Here is an 11,607-nt window from a genome sequence, read left to right on the forward strand (position 1 = left end):
AATGTCTTTGAGTGGTTTTATCTATAGGATATTAAGCCTATTGGATTTCCTTTACCTTCTCATGTGAAGGTTAGTCAAGCTGATTGTCCATTGTCTAATGAGTAGAAGGTCGATATGGCTAAGATCCCTTGTGCATCTGCAATGGGCAATTTGATGTATGCCATGATAGCCACTCACCCTAAAATAGCATTCGCAATGGGAATTGTGGCATGATATATGGCTACACCAGTAGATGGCATTGGGATGTCGTCAAGCGTATCATGAGGTACTTGAAGGACACAGCAGTTATGTGCATCTATTATGGTGGCTAGGATACAGGAGTCATGGGGCACACTAACTCTGATTGTGCAAGACATGCAAACAGTAGGAAGTCCACATCTAGCTATGTCTTCATCTTTGCTAGAGGTGCTATTTCTTGGATATCCAAGGTGCAAAAATGCATGGCCCTATCTACTACTACAGAGATAGTGTATATTGCAGCCACCACTGAGACTTACAAAAGGAGGCCCTTTGGTTAGGCCCTCTGGTGGTAGACCTTGGCATTCTTGATGAGGTCCCTACACTGCATTCGAATTCTATGAGTGCTATTCAATTGGCCAAGAATCCAATCTTTCATGCGAAGATGAAGCACATTGAGGTGCATTATCACTTTATTCGAGAGGTTGTTGAGAGCAAGTCCACTAAGCTTGTCAAGATCTCAAAACTAGAGGTTGTTGAGGACAAGTCCACTAAGCTTGTCAAGATCTCAAAATCATGTAGATCTACTCACTAAAAGTCTCTCTATGAAGCATTTTGCCTTTCTTAGGAAGTTGATGGGCATTTAATGAGATCATGTCTTTCCTCATCCTGTTGATCTACTCACTAAAAGTCTCTCTACGAAGCATTTTGCCTTTCTTAGAAAGTTGATGGTCATTGAATGAGATCATGTCTTTCCTCATCCTGTTGTAGTACATTTGTACTTAGTCACTTTTACATTGTTCTCTCGTCATTAAGGACGCATGTGCCTAGCCACATGTATATTAGTTACACACACACTATGGTTGTTAGAGTTTTCACATTGTGGCTATTTGAGTTTGCACACACACACACACACACACTCTCTCTCTCTCTCTCTCTCTCTCTCTCTCTCTCTCTCTCTCTCTCTCTCTCTCTCTCTCTCTCTCTCTCTCTCTCTCTCTCTCTCTCTCTCTCTCTCTCTCTCTCTCTCTCTCTCTCTCTCTCTCTCTCTCTCTCTCTCTCTCTCTCTCTCTCTCCATGTCAAACCATGTGATGTGTATCTTTGAATTGGGATATATTATTTTGCCATCCTATTTTCCCCCCCAAGTACCCACAAGATGGAGATCTCAATTGCATCAAGAGTATTTCTATTACCATATGCCTATATAGTGTCTCACTTGAATGCAAGTCATGCAAAAAATCTCTAATCAAGGAGTACAAAGCAAAGAGGAAGCGGGAGTATCGTGCAAAAGTTAAGGCCAAGAATTCTACAATTACACAAGTTAGGCACAGGGGAGACCAAACGACACAAAATATGTTCTAAGATGTTGAAGTATTTCATGCCTTGCGAAGAGAGCCTTGGCAAGGTGGATAAGGTTGAGATCCTCAAAAGGTTTCTTAAACATCAATATTGGGCCTAAAAATTCAATGTAACCGACCCTAGGTTTCCACCAATGTTGAACAAAAGTCTTTTGGTAAGTGGATTGCATGACACACTTAAGGCAACGAAGAAACCAAAGAGCTCGAAAGAGTGCATCTAGATCCAACTAGACAAAGAGTACTCACAGAGTTCCTCACAATAGTGACCACCAAGGTTCTGTCTCCACCATCCTCCACTACCTCAATTCTAGGAAGATAGTGCTCGTGTGGTGGAAGTTCTTGGTTTATCACACACAATGAACCATACATTATAATAATATGTATGCAATCAAGCATAGATATGTAAGTAAGAAGAGCTATATATGTGCTATAGCTATAGAGGCACATCAATCATGTTTCAAGGTATCTTTATATAATAATATGTATGCAATAGGTATGCAAGTAAGAAGAGCCATATATGTTCTATAGCTATAAAGGCGCATCAATCATGTTTCAAGGTATGTTATATAAACAAGGCAATGATATAGAGGCATATTGAGGATAAAGTTACATTTATATATCCTTAGATAAATTAGATATACAATATATAGTAGTTGTAAATCAATTTAATATTTTTAACCCTATACATGAGAAAAACATAATAAGACTTACTTAAACATAAATCATGTGTAAGTTAATTCGATGATTTTCACTCAATGAAGTACAATGCACATGTGAGATGTTTGTATAGATGGCTATGTTTTAATTAACTCAAATTAATATCATTATATTGTGCTTCTTTCACATCATTCATAATGATGTAGCTTTACACACATAGATGAGTTTATTGGGATTATATTGTATCAATGTAACAGAAATACATATAACACATTCAAATGTGGATCATGCATAGTCATCCAAAGCAACATATTTAGTCACATGAATATATACTTAATAGCTACCAAGGGTTATGCACAATAGAAGGGGATTCATTATGATGACACTTTGCATCTACAACATCTTTAATAAATGGTAACTTTCAATCTTCAAACCTTATTGTCCTATACATCTAAGAGGTCTCACAATATTACTTGATTTTCTCATTATTTTGTTTACGCAACAAAACTATAGCATTGCTTATAGCAAACAAAGTATACACGGAATTCCTACATATCTTGTTTTTTTTGCATGTAAGTCTATGTCTACTTCTATAGAATGATTTACACCTTGATATTTATGACCTATGTTATCTAGTTGATGAATCCCTGATCATATTAAATGTGTAGTTTGCAAGGTCATATGTGATAAGATCTATGCATAGCCTAGGTTTAAAGCATTGGCAAGTTGTGAAGCACAAAACATATGGTGGACATAAGATGTTCCTCTATTCTATCCACATGATTCTCATCTACAACAATATGCCTTTGTGATTCTAATTGAGCTTGTTGTTATAAAAATAGAGTATCCCATATTAAGTTTTAGTTTCACCTTAATGCTTTAGGATGGCACTCAAAATATTAATTTAAGTACAAAGCAGTATTTACAACTAAAGTGTCCATCTTAAATTACTAGTTAAGTGTGCTTGGATATCAAATGACCTATTACTAGTTTAGCTATTGATCATCAATTCCACCCCTTCACACTAGTTACACATATAGTTGCAATGTTGCACGAATTGTGAAGAATCTAGTCACTCATACATTGAAGTATATTGCTGTCTAAGAGTGACTCTTGACAAATGTTAGTTTATGTGCCTACACAAAATAATTTGGTAAACTTACTCATGAACTCTTTCTTTCATGAAATCTTTGAAGCTTTTTGCAAAACTCTCAAACACATTCTCCTTTGCAAAGTTTTTCTCTAGATTGGTTTGTTATCACACACTATGGTAGTGATATGTGTGCACACTTAGAAGTAGCCATATTTGCTTTAAAGAAGCACACTTAGAAGCAGCCATATTTTCTTCCTTTAAATAAGTAAGCAACCTTAAAAAGCCAATACCATCCACTCATCTATCAACCATAATGTGTGCACAAGTAGCTCTAGGAATCCCATGGTATTGGAGTATGGAAAGCATAAGTTTCTTAGAGAACAAAGAAAAATGCTTCATCTACTACTCTTAAGGGCAACATAAACAATTATCACTTCAAATTTTAAACCATTCTTAGAGAACAAAGAAAAATGCTTCATCTACTACTCTTAAGGGCAACATAAACAAGTATCACTTCAAATTTTAAACCATTGAAGGTGATCCTCCTAAGGAACACCAGGGTCTTGTAAACAGGGAAGGCTTGTGTAAACTATAACACCTTTTTGCATAAGGACTCTCTCTCTCTCTCTCTCTCTCTCTCTCTCTCTCTCTCTCTCTCTCTCTCTCTCTCTCTCTCTCTCTCTCTCTCTCTCTCTCTCTCTCTCTCTCTCTCTCTCTCTCTCTCTCTCTCTCTCTCTCTCTCTCTCTCTCTCTCTCTATATATATATATATATATATATATATATATATATATATATATATATATATATATATATATATATATATATATATATATATATATATATATATATATATATATATATATATATATATCTCTGTGTGTGCGCGCACGCGTGCGTGTGTGTGTGTGATGATGGGGAAAACAAGATAACTCTAAAATAGACTTCTCTCTATCTCTTTTATGGCTTTTCTATTTAGTCAAGCTTAGATTATTTCTTTATGATTTTCTTACTCTTTGGTATTGAGATTCAATTTTAGCCCATCTTCCATTTTTTTTGTGGTCAATTTTGGAGTTTTGGTTGAAGAAATGCCAAGGATGGATTGGGCCAAATGAATCATTGGCATGATGCACTAAATAAGCACCTAGAGAATATAAATTAAAAGATCCATCTTAACCATGGATCTTCCAATGAGATTATTGAAGTAACACCATTATAGTTGACAAGGCTATTGCCACTTAAGTCGGTAACATGCCTACCTAACATATCCCTGATGGTGTGTTTTAGTAGTTCAATGAGAAAAATCTAGGTAGCACATCTACAACTCCCATGGAATGATTGGACTTTATTACCTAGAGTTGCTTAAGTCTACCTTGCAAAATAAGCTTTGCCTCATTCCCGCGAGGATTGACCTGTGACTTCCTAATTCACTTCTAGATCTCCTATATAATTTCTAGCATCACACAAGGTTGGCTACTTATGCAAACATCCAAGCTGAAGTAGACTAGTTCTACACTCGATTCATTGAGGGTGAGAAATGAGGGGGAGATGGATTTCCTGGACCCTCTACCCATAGGGTAAAGTCTCACCGCGACCCTCTAAAATGGTGCTAAGTCAAGGTTCTATGATGATATTCTCTAGGCCCTTCCTAGTATTCTAAACTTATGTTCTTTTGGAAAACCTCTCAATTAATTGAGACTACCTTGCCACCCATAGGATGAATCCATCGAGGATTCAGCCACCCACTTCCCTCAAAGGTGTAGTTTTAGTTTACTAAGTAATTTCTATTGCATTCATATTAGACACATAAAAACAACTTCCTTAATAAACATGTTAACACACATTCTTTCACATAAAAACAACTTCCTTAATTAACCTGTTAATACATGTTTCTCACGTAAATTAAGCACAAATACAAAGACAATATCAAACAATCATTTAAAATCAATTGTAAATAATATACTCATCCATACATTCTCCAAGGTACAATGCCAAACAGGCATTGTGTCCTTTACATTGGGACTCGTATCTAAAGCACCTTGATACCTCTGTCAAACTCTCATGGATACAATCCACATAGTCAACCCTTTATCTAGAATAGGGTCTTCAAATGTTCACAAACATTAGGCCATGAATGTTTTCTATCTCCATCCTAGGCCCAACTTGAGATGTCCAAAACCTCCCCGACCCTCAATCTTTATAATAGCGAACCTTGCCTTTGTGGTGGCCTTCTAACCCTTAACCTCTATAATAGCAAACCTTGCATTTGTGGTGACCTTCTAACCACTCAACCTTTGGCCAGTGTATCAAGAAGTGCCTTTTGGATCTCTTTCCTTTACTAATATTTTTCCATGATACGATCATGGAGGTGATCCACTTGTGCGTAAACCTTCATTTGATAATTTCTCAGAAGAAGGATAGCTCTCCCCCTTAAGGGATTTCCAAGGTTTAATCAAAAGCAAGGCAAGTAGTCTATCTTCAGCTAAGAAATCATTTTCTTAAAGCAACAATGCTTATCTTAAAACAATTCAACGAAAACCAAAATAATTCTTCCTATAAGTTCGTGTTCATGCTTATATCTAGCATTAGGAGAAATTTGGAATCAAAAAGACCTTTTGATTAGTCACTAGTGATGAGATTAGTAAATAGGTTGATAGGACATTGCCATATGAGGTCCAATGTAACTTTTGGATTTCTACTAATTCAATCTAACCTCATCTATCTCTAGCAAAAAGTGAAAAAGGAGTATCTAAACTTTTTTTGACAAGGTAGTAAAAAGATATGTTCTTGATCATGATATTTTTATATGGTTTTTCCTTGGTTTTAGTACCATGATGTGACTGTTTGGAAATTTAAGTCTTTAAAGTAGTATCAAAATTAAAATTTTGAAATTTTTTAGCTTGATTTAAAAAACATTTTGTAGTGCATGCATCCCTCTCATAACATTGATTGTTTTAGCACCTAGCCTTTTTAAACTCCTTTTTGCACATCATGTTTACTCAATTTCAACCTCACTTCTTTCCAATACCTCAAAATTTTTCCATGGCTTCTTCTAGGCAACCATCTAACTTTATACATGCTTGTAAATGATACTATAAATGAGAGGATGATATGTCATATCTAAAAACCTTTAAACTCGATGATAGATGGTCACCTAGAAGAGCCATGGAACACATATTGAAATGGTATGCAAACATCAATATGTGTATGCTATAAAGGATCCTCAATTGGTGCCTTGTATGCAGCAGCACTTTTCATCTCATTGTAAGACAACTAAATTTACATGTCAAGTTTAACATTTAGTATGTAGTTTGATTTTGGTTTTTATTTTTACATTGATCTAGTAGCCTAACTTTTGAGAACTTTGTGCATATGTGTTTCCATTGAAAAGTGTGGAATGGTATCCAATAGAGTCACTCACAAGTACATTCAACATCATGCATGCCAAATCTCATTGTAAGACAACTACATTTACATGCCAAGTAAGTTTAACATTTAGTATGTAGTTTGATTTTGGTTTTTATTTTTACATTGATCTAGTAGCCTAAATTTTGAGAACTTTGGGGCGAGCTCAACTGCCAAGACCCACGAATCACTTATTGCTCAAGCGTTCCAAGCCGAGCACTAACGACTACCTCTCACATAGCCGACGCACTATCCATCTCTATGAGTGTAGTGAGCTTACCTCCATGCCCAATCTAGTTGCCTCCTCTCCCGAGCACTCCGGTAGCTCCACGATCCATGTGCAAGCTTCAAGGAAGCTCCATCCTCAAGTTTCACGCTCCAAGCTCCATTGCCACGAGCAAGAGAAGTGAAGAGAAGAGAAGAGAAGAAGAAAGAAGAAGATGGAGAGCTTCTCCACCACGATCCTTCACCCTCACACGCTCACCCCCTCACACTCTCACACTCCCTCTCTCAAGTACAAGCTCAAGCAAGCAAGAACAAGAAGAAGAGGAGAGCTACTTTGGGCCACACACAAGAATGAGCTTCTCATTCACTTTTCAACTTTATATACAAAACCCTAAATCCCTTTTGGGCAGTCATCCCGTTTTCCCCTTTTTTACATGGGTGGTCGTAGCCTACTAGGCCATTTTTCCCATTGTCCTCCTATCTTTCTAGCTTCCTTCTTACCGCCCATTTATCTTTACAATTTGCACGTGAGAGCTCGGCGCTCTTAAAATAAATCATGGTGCGCCTTACACTCTTTTACAAAAGTATTGACTTGCGCTTTTTCTTGTGCGTCTTTCTCCTTGATTTAGGACTTTTCTGCACTTCTTGTGTTTCCATATTTCTCTTAGCGCGCCTTCATCTTCCGTTTCACTTTTGCCTTGGCCTTGTCTTCTGCTTTAGATTTTCGAGATTTCCACCTTGTTTGTCTGAGGATTAACACACTCATAGGTACATTCAACATCATGCATGCCAAATTTGGAAACCTTATTTGTCCTAACCATCACTTATCCTTTTTCATTAAAAAGAATTAATAGTTTTACTTTTCAACTTACATTGTTCCCTCAAATGCATAAACATTTGGAAAGTTGAAAGAGCTTTTCCTTCACCTTGATATCAATTCATTGACAAATTGGGTAGTCCTTGAAAGGAAAAATCCTAATGAATATGCCTTCACAAAATATTTAATTTTTCAGTCAAGAACACCAAGTTCTTCAAAAATATGATACTATTGTTGATTAATAAGAAAATTAATACTTGTTGGAGAAAGTTTAACCCCAATTTTCCATAGGCAAGAGCTAAGATTGAAAAATATGTAGAGTTATGGATGGATGCCATGGATGATTATTTCTCAATGTTGGGACAATTATAGCTGATCTGTCCATTTAAACCTAACTTTGTCTTGTTTGAGAAGCTAATCTCTCATGGGAGCAATAGTTTCTAGATGATCAAGTGCGTTAAAGTTAATGTTTTGTGGAATCAAATCAAAGTTGTGGTTAAGGGACATTGATTTACCCACTCCATTTAAGCCTGACTTTGTCTTATTCGAGAAGCTAATCTCTCATGGAAGCAATAGTTTCTAGATGATCAAGTGCGGTTTTGTGGGATCAAATCAAAGTCATGGTTAAGGGACATTGATCTACCCACTTCATTCGAGTCCATAAAAATGAATGAGTCATTCATCTTAAAGCAATTAAACTTAGTCCTAGAAGAGAAATACTCTTAAGTTTTTTACTATTTTCAAATATGCCCCAAATAATGTCAAGGTCACAACAAATTTCACATTTTAGTTAAGGGCTAAATGCACCTTCGGATTCATGACTCAAATATATGAGACCATCCACCTTAGAAGAAGCTTTTATCAAGACCAAGCCAGTCTAAGAAATCAACCCTAGATTTTTGCAATCAAGAAGGGGATTCCAAGCTAGAAATGGTAATAGGGAAAATTTGCAAAATAGAGATAAATACAACTATTGAGGCCCTGTTTCCAATCCTCTATCCACTCATACTTGTCATACATGCTACTTTTGCAATGAGTTGGCTCATTTTTTAATTCCCAAAGTGAGTCAATACTCTTAATGCTGCTTCACACATAAGACCTCTCAATACCTTGAGCATGTGGCACTCCATACAATTGAGGAGGATGTAGCATGCATACTACACCAAGATGCATAAAATATTACGTTTAATTTTCTATTTACTTCAAAACTTCCAAAGAGTGCTAAGATGAAGAGTATTTGAGAGGGTTGAAGAATACATGATAGTATGAACAATGACTAATTCTTTCATCTAATTGAAATGTGAGCCCTTCAACTTCAATTTATATAAGAGTATATCTCTTGTACAAAAAGTTATTTTGTGCAAAAGAATGTCTTGTACAAAAGAATTATTTCCCTCAAAACACTCCATTGTAAGAAACGTTAGTGATTATATGTGATAATCAGGGTCTCGTATGAATCATATGGCTATATTAAGTATACAATACATATTTTGTAACATAATATGACTGTTCAAATAGTGCGGTTCAATACTAGACTTAGTGATTGCAAAGTAGCTGCCACTCTCTATGAACCAAGTGCAAGTTGATCATATTGGGGAGAATCCTATGGCCCCAATGTACAAATGAAACCTAAACCACCACCACAAGGTAGTTCTAGTGCTTCCTTAAAAATCACAAGTTGACTACCAAATGGCCTTTCTTTTTTAGCCTACTAGGGACCAATCGTAATAAAAAATAGAAGGATGAACTAAGGCATATTCTGTCTCCTCCTTAGAGAGTTTGGGGTTCTAGGAGTCTACCGATCATAGCACAAACCCTAGCTCCAACTACACAAGTTCTATTGTATCTACCACACGAGAGGATCTTACACCACATGCATCTACTAAAATTTGGGTTGATAGGCCTTCTACATGAGACAAACCTAGCCACTATCAACTTGAGCACATGGAGCACACATGGCCTTGTCAATCTTTTCATTCATCCAATAGATAATTATACTCCATGGAGGTTATCAATGTGTAGTCTTTTGGCCTCTTCAATTCCATGTTTTGTTCTTCCAAAACTGTCAAAATAGAAATTTTTCATTAGATGGTGGATTGGTGTAAGCAATTGTATTCCTTTGTAGCTTTACAAGATGTGCATTAATGTATAAAGTTCCACCTTTAAAAATCGTGTTCATATAGAACGCACTCCATTTGTGAGTTAGTGGGACCATGATGTAATTCCTACATGCATTTCCATTCATGTCTACACCTTATCATCTCTATATTTATTTGATTTTTAACTTCACTATTACTGCCTTTCTAGCACATGCAATACTACCTTTGTATTACACAATAACCTAATGTAAGTTTTTTGTATAAAGCAAGGAAGATTTCAATCAAATAATCAAATATTTTATTCATAATTTTTCTCAACAAACCATATGATTTCAATTGTAATTGTTTTACTTATGTACTCATGCAATATTTATATGCATATTGCATCCCTCTAAAATGGTTAGATTTTTATTTCACATTTAGTAAACATGCACGTGTATATGGAGAATAAATTCATCAAGTAGAGATACTAAAGTTTATCCCATCCTAGACAAGTCTACTTGATAAATAACTTCATCAAAATAAAGCTATTAAAATCCTTCTAAATCCCCTTCATCATTTTAGATTTTTTCATTTTATTCCCTTCTATTTGTATCTCTTTCCTGTCTTTTTAAGTTCTATCTTGTAAGCTAATCTCTCACTTACTCATTTTGTTCATTATCATTTGTTAATTTGTTTATATGATACTATTTTTTAACATTAAGAACATAATTTAGTTTTTTATTATTGTATAGTATTTTAGTTTCATTTTATTATCAATTACATTTTACAAACAAAGATTATCAATGTAGCTTAAGCAACCTTTAGCTAGAGTATCATTAAGCTAAGTAAATTATATTATCTAAATTATCACATTTTTAATTTAGTTGCCTTCATTTAGTCTGAACTAAGAGACTAATGTTACCTTTGTCCTTCCAATCCCTCAACTTAAGAGATCAATCAAATATACCACTGCATCTTTCATACAAAATATTTATTTTGTACAACATAATTCTTTTGTATGAACAAATAATTGCTATTTATGTATTTCAATCCAATGGAATAACCTACATATTTGATGGTGTCTCAAATACCATATCCAATATTTTTAGGGGCCACCTATAATAATCTTGCAATTTCCATATAATACAAAACCTATGATTTGTATCATGCATCCTAGCATTGTTCTCCTAAAATACGTTAAAACTAGATTCTATCATAACCTTGAAATAATTGAATTTTCTTAAAAATTAGAAAATATGTAAGTGTGTATCAATTATCTCATTAAACAATTTCATTACACGTTCTTTAGGCACAACACAAACACAATCAAACATCCATTTCAAATATGCTCTCTCTTTCTTGAGTTCATTTCTTTTGTTTTGGTGCTCTTGATCAAGGTGGTCAATCACACCCTTGACTCACTTTTGGAGTCCAACTCATCTTGGAGTTTAATTTATCCACATCTAGAATTGGGTCTTCCAATTCTATGATTTTAGGATACATGGTGGCTCACTTCCCTCTTCTAGTGGGACCATCAAAAGTACTAGCCAAGCCCATCTAGCTCCCCATGCACCGTAAGGGTGGATATGACACTCATGTTTGGCCTTCTCACCACTCACCCATTAACCATTATGTAAAGTAGTGCTCTTTCAAGATTTATCATTACCTTACAATTAAGAGAGAAGAGGCTGCATGCCTCATGTGGACAAGGATCGACTAAGGGATGTGTGTATGTAAAGTGACTCATTAAGAGAAAAGAGCCAGCAGTCCTCATGTGAACAAGGAACAACCAAG

Source organism: Lygodium microphyllum, chromosome 28 (assembly GCF_053477565.2).
Source record: "Lygodium microphyllum isolate KBCC chromosome 28, Lygodium_microphyllum_v1.1.10, whole genome shotgun sequence".
NCBI classification, from domain to species: domain Eukaryota; kingdom Viridiplantae; phylum Streptophyta; class Polypodiopsida; order Schizaeales; family Lygodiaceae; genus Lygodium; species Lygodium microphyllum.